This window comes from Limulus polyphemus, unplaced genomic scaffold (assembly GCF_000517525.1).
Source record: "Limulus polyphemus unplaced genomic scaffold, Limulus_polyphemus-2.1.2 Scaffold36, whole genome shotgun sequence".
Classification (NCBI taxonomy): Eukaryota; Metazoa; Arthropoda; class Merostomata; order Xiphosura; family Limulidae; genus Limulus; species Limulus polyphemus.
Window position 1 is genome coordinate 162,881 of NW_013665646.1, and position 7,404 is coordinate 170,284.

Genomic DNA, 7,404 nt, shown 5'->3' on the forward strand with positions numbered 1-7,404 from the left:
ATTCGAACCCGCGACCCTCAGATTGTGAGTCGAGCGCCTTATCCACCTGGCCCTGCCGGGCATTAAATAAATAAACCTTGCCTTGAAAACCAAGAAAAAGTTCAAAATTATGTTTGTTTTAAATTAGAATATCAAAATACTGTTCATATTTGAAAGTGGTTGAGTTAGTTTAGAATATTAAATAGTCGGTAAAAATACTTCTAGTATATTTAACAATCTGTGCTTAATACACCTTTCCCACTTAACTCGTACGGAAACAAGTGGGAATCCTCAATAGCCGCGGCGTTTGAAATTCTGTTAAGTAGGATTACATTAAATTAATCTATGATACCTTTTGTTTTTGGCCGTTTCTATTAGCTGTGTTTTTGTGCGCTAACAATACTAAGTGTGGGGCGCGTTTATACCCGATTCGATTTTTATTACTTATCAGGATCTCTACCAGCTTACTCTCAAATTGAAATTATTTTAGGCAGGATTAGAATAAATTGATCTACGAGACCTTGAGCGTGGTCAAATACATCAATCGAAAGGGTTTGACCTTCGGAGTCCAAAAATGTAATTAGATCTCAAATCGATAAAGATATGACGGAGCTATGAGCTAAAAGTTTGTAACTGTAAAAAAAAACAACTCAGAGCCATTCTACGAGCCGCTATGCCGCGCCTAAAAATTACTAATAATGCAAGTGCTATGTAATGTTTTTTCTAATACTGAAATAAATAAAAAGTTTGTTTTTTAAAGATAAAAATTATCATAGAACGTTATCTACCAACTGATGGTCCCCGGTTGGGACAGCAGTAAGTCTAAGGAGTTACAATGGTAAAATCATGGGTTCGATTCCCCTCAGTAGGCACAGTAGATAGCCTGATGTGGTGTTTCATGTGACACAACTGGTGTTTCATGTTCACAACTCTCGAACCAATCACAAATATTCTCCGCTGCAATAGTTCTTTCAATAGAACAAGGAGAATTAATTTTGAGAACCATTAGAATAATACATATTTGTGTTTATTCTGTTGGTAAATGGCACAGTTATGTGAACATACAACTAAAACCAAAATATATGCTCATTCCGAGCCACTGAAACATTGATCCAAATAATTAGTTGTTTGTTTGTTGTTAAGCGCAAAGCTACACAGTTGGCTGTCTGTGCTGTGCCCACCACGGGTATTGAATCCCCGATTTTTGAGCGTTATAAACCTCCAGGCTTACCGCTGAGCCACTGCGGGGGTGGGGGCAATCCGAATGAACTGAACTGTTTTGTAGGGAAGAACTCCCTCGTGATATAGACTAAACAGAGTGTATTAGACAACCGCTAGGGCTCGAACAAATGTCATCTTTACATGTTGACAGTAAAACGCAAATCCCTTGAATAAGGCTAAGCAGCTTTAACTGCTCTGTTTAGGTGCTTTTATAAAACTGAACTATTTTGAAAATACATTTTGTGTTATCTCTCGAGGTCTGTTCCTCTAATTTAAGGTAAACGTGTCTCAGTAATTGGTTAGTGATATTAATTAAAGCTACCAAAAACATATGGTCTGGAGAAGAAAGGCCGTTATGTTATCAAATTCTTTGACTTGTTTTTGTTTTTATAAATATCCACAAGTCTTAGAGAAATGCTTTACTCAACCACTGAAAACATGCACGCTTGGAAGTAAGATATATCACCAGTTCCGAGTTTCAAACGGAACTTCCTTTTTATTCTAAGAAATGGTTATGTTATTAATGTGAGATTGATTCTAAAGCTTTTCTCTGGTCACGTGGAAGAGAAAACAATATCAAAGCTTTATTAGATGAAATAGCTGCCCCCCTTCCTCCCTCCAGTCCTTAATTAATATCAATGTGTAATAAAGTCCTCGTTAAGGTAAACAATAAGGGAGAAAAAAAAATATTCGAAAGCTTACACCTTGAGAAGAAAAGTGTTAATAACTCACATGCTTGTTATTATATCTAGTTTAAACAATGTTTGTTGTAGCTAAAAGAGTTCTTAGATTTCTAGTTAGGATCTAACACTATGTGTAACAAGAACATCATTCCAAGTTACACCCATTTTAGAAGAGTATAGAAAACGATTGCAAAGTAAAAAAAAAGAAATATATTCATGGAAAAGCTGCTAAAACTTCCTGCTTCCTTCCCTAGTTTCGAACTACTGACCAGTCAGCAGTGTCCCACCACTCACAATCCACGCTAAAGGATTGACTGTCACTCCTATAATGCACCCACAGCTTAAAGTGGGGAGAATATATCTTGCAGAAACACATGTCCTACCACTCACAATCCACGCTAAAGGATTGACTGTCACTCCTATAATGCACCCACAGCTTAAAGTGGGGAGAATATATCTTGCAGTAACACATGTCCTACCACTCACAATCCACGCTAAAGGATTGACTGTCACTCCTATAACGCACCCACAGCTTAAAGTGTTGAGAATATATCTTGCAGTAACACATAGATCCAAAATCCTGAGCTCTACCACAGGGCCAACACGCACCCCTAAATGAAAAAAAAAAAATGATAATAATAATTTCTAAAATGACGTTTAAAAGTTGGTAATACAATTTTGTTCTTCCCCAACATCACATTCGATTGGTTACTTCTCCAGTCTCGTGACGCTTCCTGCACATAAACGTGCTAGGAAGACGACTAACGTGCGTCGTAAGGTTTCTGCGATTCATCATATCGCGCGTCTGTCTCGTGCTGTGTAGAACGATATCACGGTGATCTGGTCAACACGCCAACAACATAATTATTAGATTCAGCTTTTTATATTATTATTATTGGGGGTTAATAAAACTACAAAAATATAAGATACCATATTTCTGAGTTATAAACGGTTAGTAAAATAGTAAGGCTACAGGACCGAGCTAAAAGAATGTTGCATCTCCAGAAATAGACTCAGGTATGTTGAGTATGTATATATCATTAACGAACTTGTTATATTCTCATCAGTAAAGACAGCATTCACAGATCATAGATTAAGATTTTTTATAAAAATCAAACTTACTCAAGTGAAGAAGATCAGACAAGTAAACCTTGATTTAAAGTAACTTTGACCTTCTTTAAACGTCCGTCTGTTATCCAGACTAAAAGTAATATGTTAAATGTACCTACCTAACGTTATTTACTAAAAATAAGATGAAGGAATTGGATTAAGACTTGTCCTCTGGAAATAATATCAGCGTTTGGTCATATTTTAGAAACATACTTGTAACATTTGATCATTGTAATATATATATATATATATGTGTGTGTGTGTGTGTGTGTAAAAAAATAGTATATATATATATATGTTTATGCAAGATAACTGCATGATAGAAAAATCAACATTCTTATTTTATTTAACGGATTGTAACGAGACATTATACAATTATTACGGGAATGTTACAGTATCTCAAATGGTTGATTCAAAAACTTCCCAGTTTTCTTCTGTTTTCGTCATTAAAAGTATTGTTACGTCTTCACTCAGCCATAAATATAAGACAAATCTTCCTCAGTTGTAGTTAAGATAAAACCTGAGGTTGTAATTTTTTCTGAAATCTTCCTCAGTTGTAGTAAAGATAAAACCTGAAGTTGTAATTTTCTCTGAAATCTTCCTCAGTTGTAGTTAAGATAAAACCTAAGGTTGTAAAGTTTTCTGAAATCTTCTTCAGTTGTAGTTAAGATAAAACGTGAAGTTGTTAATTTTCCTGTTTGATCAACTTCTAACTTTCAGAAACTTGCTGCGTTCGTTACCTATTACAGTAATGCGCAAACATCTAGGCTCTAACATATGTTTTGTAATTCAACGATGTAGTGGTGGCGCGATTGTAACTCAGAAAAAATCTACTAAGCCTTCAGAGGCAAATGATGCTTTCAAAGAGTAGTTACAAATCTATCTTCATCTTTAATAGTGTTTGATATATTTCAAACGAAATGCATTATGGGTTAATCCAACGGATCTAAATAGCAATTATTAGTACCATATTTTTGCTAGAACTCATGGCACTCCCACCTGTGCGCAGAACACTATCTTATTGGGATATCATGTTCAACATCAGGAAGTCTTAAACGGACGTGACGTTAATTCCCTACCATAGAGTACTTCCTCACGACATCTTTGAAAGAGATTCCGTGAAAAGAAAGCTTATAGTATGACTTGAACATTTACATGATCTCGGATAATATCTAGAAATACGCGATGAGCATAATAAGGTCAACAAAATGATAATTTATGGATTTGAGCTGATGATAACCTCCTTGACTGTGAGTACAGCCATTGATTCACTAAGGAAATGTAAACATATTCACATACTTATTATAAGTGAATAAAGATTAATAGACAGAACTTAAAATATATGAGAGAGAATATTAGTCTGCTCCTTTCCAATAGACTTACGTATTTCTGATGCATTATGTTTTTATTGACAATATACTCAATTACACTCACGAATTCATGGGCGCTGACCGTATTGGGTTACGTAATAATCTTTGTTGAACTACATATATATATATATCATTAGATAAGTTCATATTGCTGCACAGGAAACTATTTCAACATTGCTGGAAGTCTTCGCAAGTAGAGGACAGAAGTTATACTTTTAACTATTGTCCAGGTGAAAAACCGCCTATCTTCAAAACTTAAAAAGAATTGTGGGTGGTTAGGTTTAAGAATCTTGGTTTTAGGACTGAGGAATTTATTTTGCCGTGGTTAAACATTTGGGTTTGAGCATAACGATTTTAACTTTGGCTTAATGAATTTAGTACTGTATTTAAGAATTTTGGTTCGTGTTTAATGGATTTAGTTGTGTATTTAAATATTTGGATTTAGTCTTCAATTTAGTTGCGTATTTAAGTGTTTTGTTTTTGATTAAAGATGTGTTTAGTGACATTGGTTTGTATTTAATGATTTTGCTGGTGTATTTAAGAATTTTGGTTTTGGTTGTTTATTTTTATAAGTTTATTGTTTGTTGATTATTAGTGATTCAACTATAATGATCTGATTGGTAATTTTGGTTGTGTGCGTGATATGGATGGTAAAAGAAACGTCTGGAAGAGCAGTGAATCCCAATAGATTTGAGCCCAACTTTCTATATATATATATATATATATACATCTTGTGGCACGTGTCAATTTACAGAAAGCAACTACACCAATATAACAATCACAGTATGTTTCAGATGAGTAAGCAAACCCAATAAACACGTTCTGATCTCCGTAAACGTCCTAGGCCTCACGTACCGCCATTAATAAAGATTGATAGAGATTTCTAATTAACAAGTGTTTCCTGCTCTCCGAATTTATTTGAGTCGTCGTCACGTTTAATGAACAACATAAACGGGTCTAAAATTAGTTACAATAAATTTAGAAAAAAAACACAAACGTATTTATAAATAAAAAAAACAACAACAACGAATTTTGTGAAAACCAGTTTTCAAATAATTTTCACTTTTGCTTAATTACTGATGATATGCAGATTTTACAGAATTATCACTGTGTTACATTCTTGTTTGTATAGTTATACGTATTTAAGGTTTATTATACATTCACAACTTGTTTTGATAGTTAAGTCTGCTTAGATTTATTGTTGCAGTATTGTACATATATATATTGCTTCAGAAATTGTTGTTGTTGTCCCCCCTCCCCATTCTTTATTAACATTTATTACTCAATGTCTCAACAAGAATGCGGGACTGGACCCGAGCCTAAGCCTTATTAACACTTATAACTACTGCTATAGACCATTCCCAGGTTTGTGATATTTTCTGTAATAAACTTGTATAGATACGAGCAATACCACACTTTTCAATTAGGTAACTGTCATAAATTACAACCTGGTTTTACCAGTACAACTATATAAGTAGGGTCATTTGAACATAAATATATACAAAAATATATTCCCAGTTTACCTCTGATGAAGAGAGATCCACCTTTTAGGAGCGCTTGGATTAAAGTTTTGTAATTTTATCGTACGAAAATATTAATACTGTCAAATAGTGTATCTTCATGCAGGTATTTAAAGATCGAAATATATAAAAAACGGTTCATATAAAATGTAGGTACAGACCATTGAAATAATTCTACGTTGTTGCTAATAATAAAAATATATCGTTACAAATACCAGGTCGTCGATCATAACAAAATAAAAGATAGTCCATACAATTAATAATACATAATATTACAATCAGTCCCACTATTCGTGGGTAAAAAAGAGTAGCACAAGGTGATGACTAGCCGCCTTCCCTCTAGTCTTTCACTGCTAAATTAGGGACAGCTAGCGCAGATATCACTGGTGTAGCTTTGCGCGAAAATTAAAAACAAACAAACGAACAAATCCTTCATTTGCGGAGGCGACTGTTGGAAAATAGGTTCGTGAAGTGACTCCCGGAATTAAACTATATTAAGCGCTATTCACTGATGAACTATAGAGAGAGGGGTGGAATGTCCGATGGTCATACCAATAAAAAGGGCTCTTTCAAAAACCTGTGGTTTCGTTTCCAGCTGTAAAATATCTACGTTTTCTATTTGTCGTTTAGTTATGGTTTAAGGCATGAAAACCAGTAAAAAACTTACCAATCGAGAAGCGGTGATGACGTCATGTTTAGTTGCATGTATTACCAAAGAAATAAGTTTAAGGTTGCCCATAGAATGCATCGATGTCTCGAGATCACGTGTCTACATTATATACTAATCCTCGCGTCAGACACGAGAATCTTGGTGATGTTTACTAGCTGGCGACATGGATTTGTTGGGATGAAACAACTATAACTTCTTATACATATGAATTCAATTATCTCATTGGTCGGTCACTAATTAGATCAAAATTAATATTTAACATTATTATTGCATAAAACAATTATTGAGAGTAAACTAGAAGTCAACTTAACCATGGGTTGATAAAGATGCTATGTGACATAGGGAGAATCAGTACGGTTGTTGCTGTACAACTGAGGCTAAGTCAGTTAGTGAAGTCTCATTCTCGAAACGTTCCTCATGCACACGAATTTGTTACAAGGGAAACGATATTGAAACGGTATTCCTTTCTGTTTCTGTTCCCCCATCATTACGAGCACTAACTGTATTTGCCCCATATGGGCGAGAAGTAATTTGTTTTTGGCTTAGTAGTTTTAAATAAAACAAGAGAGAACCCTCAATAGCCGCGGCACGTGAAATTCTTTCAGGCAGGATTAAAGTAAATTAATCTATGAGTCTTCGGGCATGGTGAAATGCGTCAATCGAAAGGGTTTGACCTCCTAAGTCTAAAACTGTAATTAGATCTCAAATCGATCAGAAGATGACGGAGTTATGAGCTAAAAGTTTTTACTTGGTAAAAAAAACAACAACAACAATGACTGTTTGTTTGTTTTTTAATTTCGCGCAAAGCCACACGAGGGCTATCTGCGCTATCCGTCCCTAATTTAGCAGTG

At 34.7% G+C, this 7,404-nt stretch overlaps 1 protein-coding gene across 1 annotated transcript in view; it reads left to right on the forward strand.

Moving 5' to 3' along the window:
- Positions 1–2,719: 2,719 nt before the first annotated feature.
- The window catches only part of LOC106460821 (synaptotagmin-7-like), a 48,029-nt gene continuing 43,344 nt past the window's right edge, over positions 2,720–7,404 (forward strand). Inside the window, exon 1 of the mRNA XM_013920568.2 lies at positions 2,720–2,900. The gene's annotated coding sequence lies outside the window, so the exon portion shown is untranslated. The remainder of the gene's footprint in view (positions 2,901–7,404) is intronic.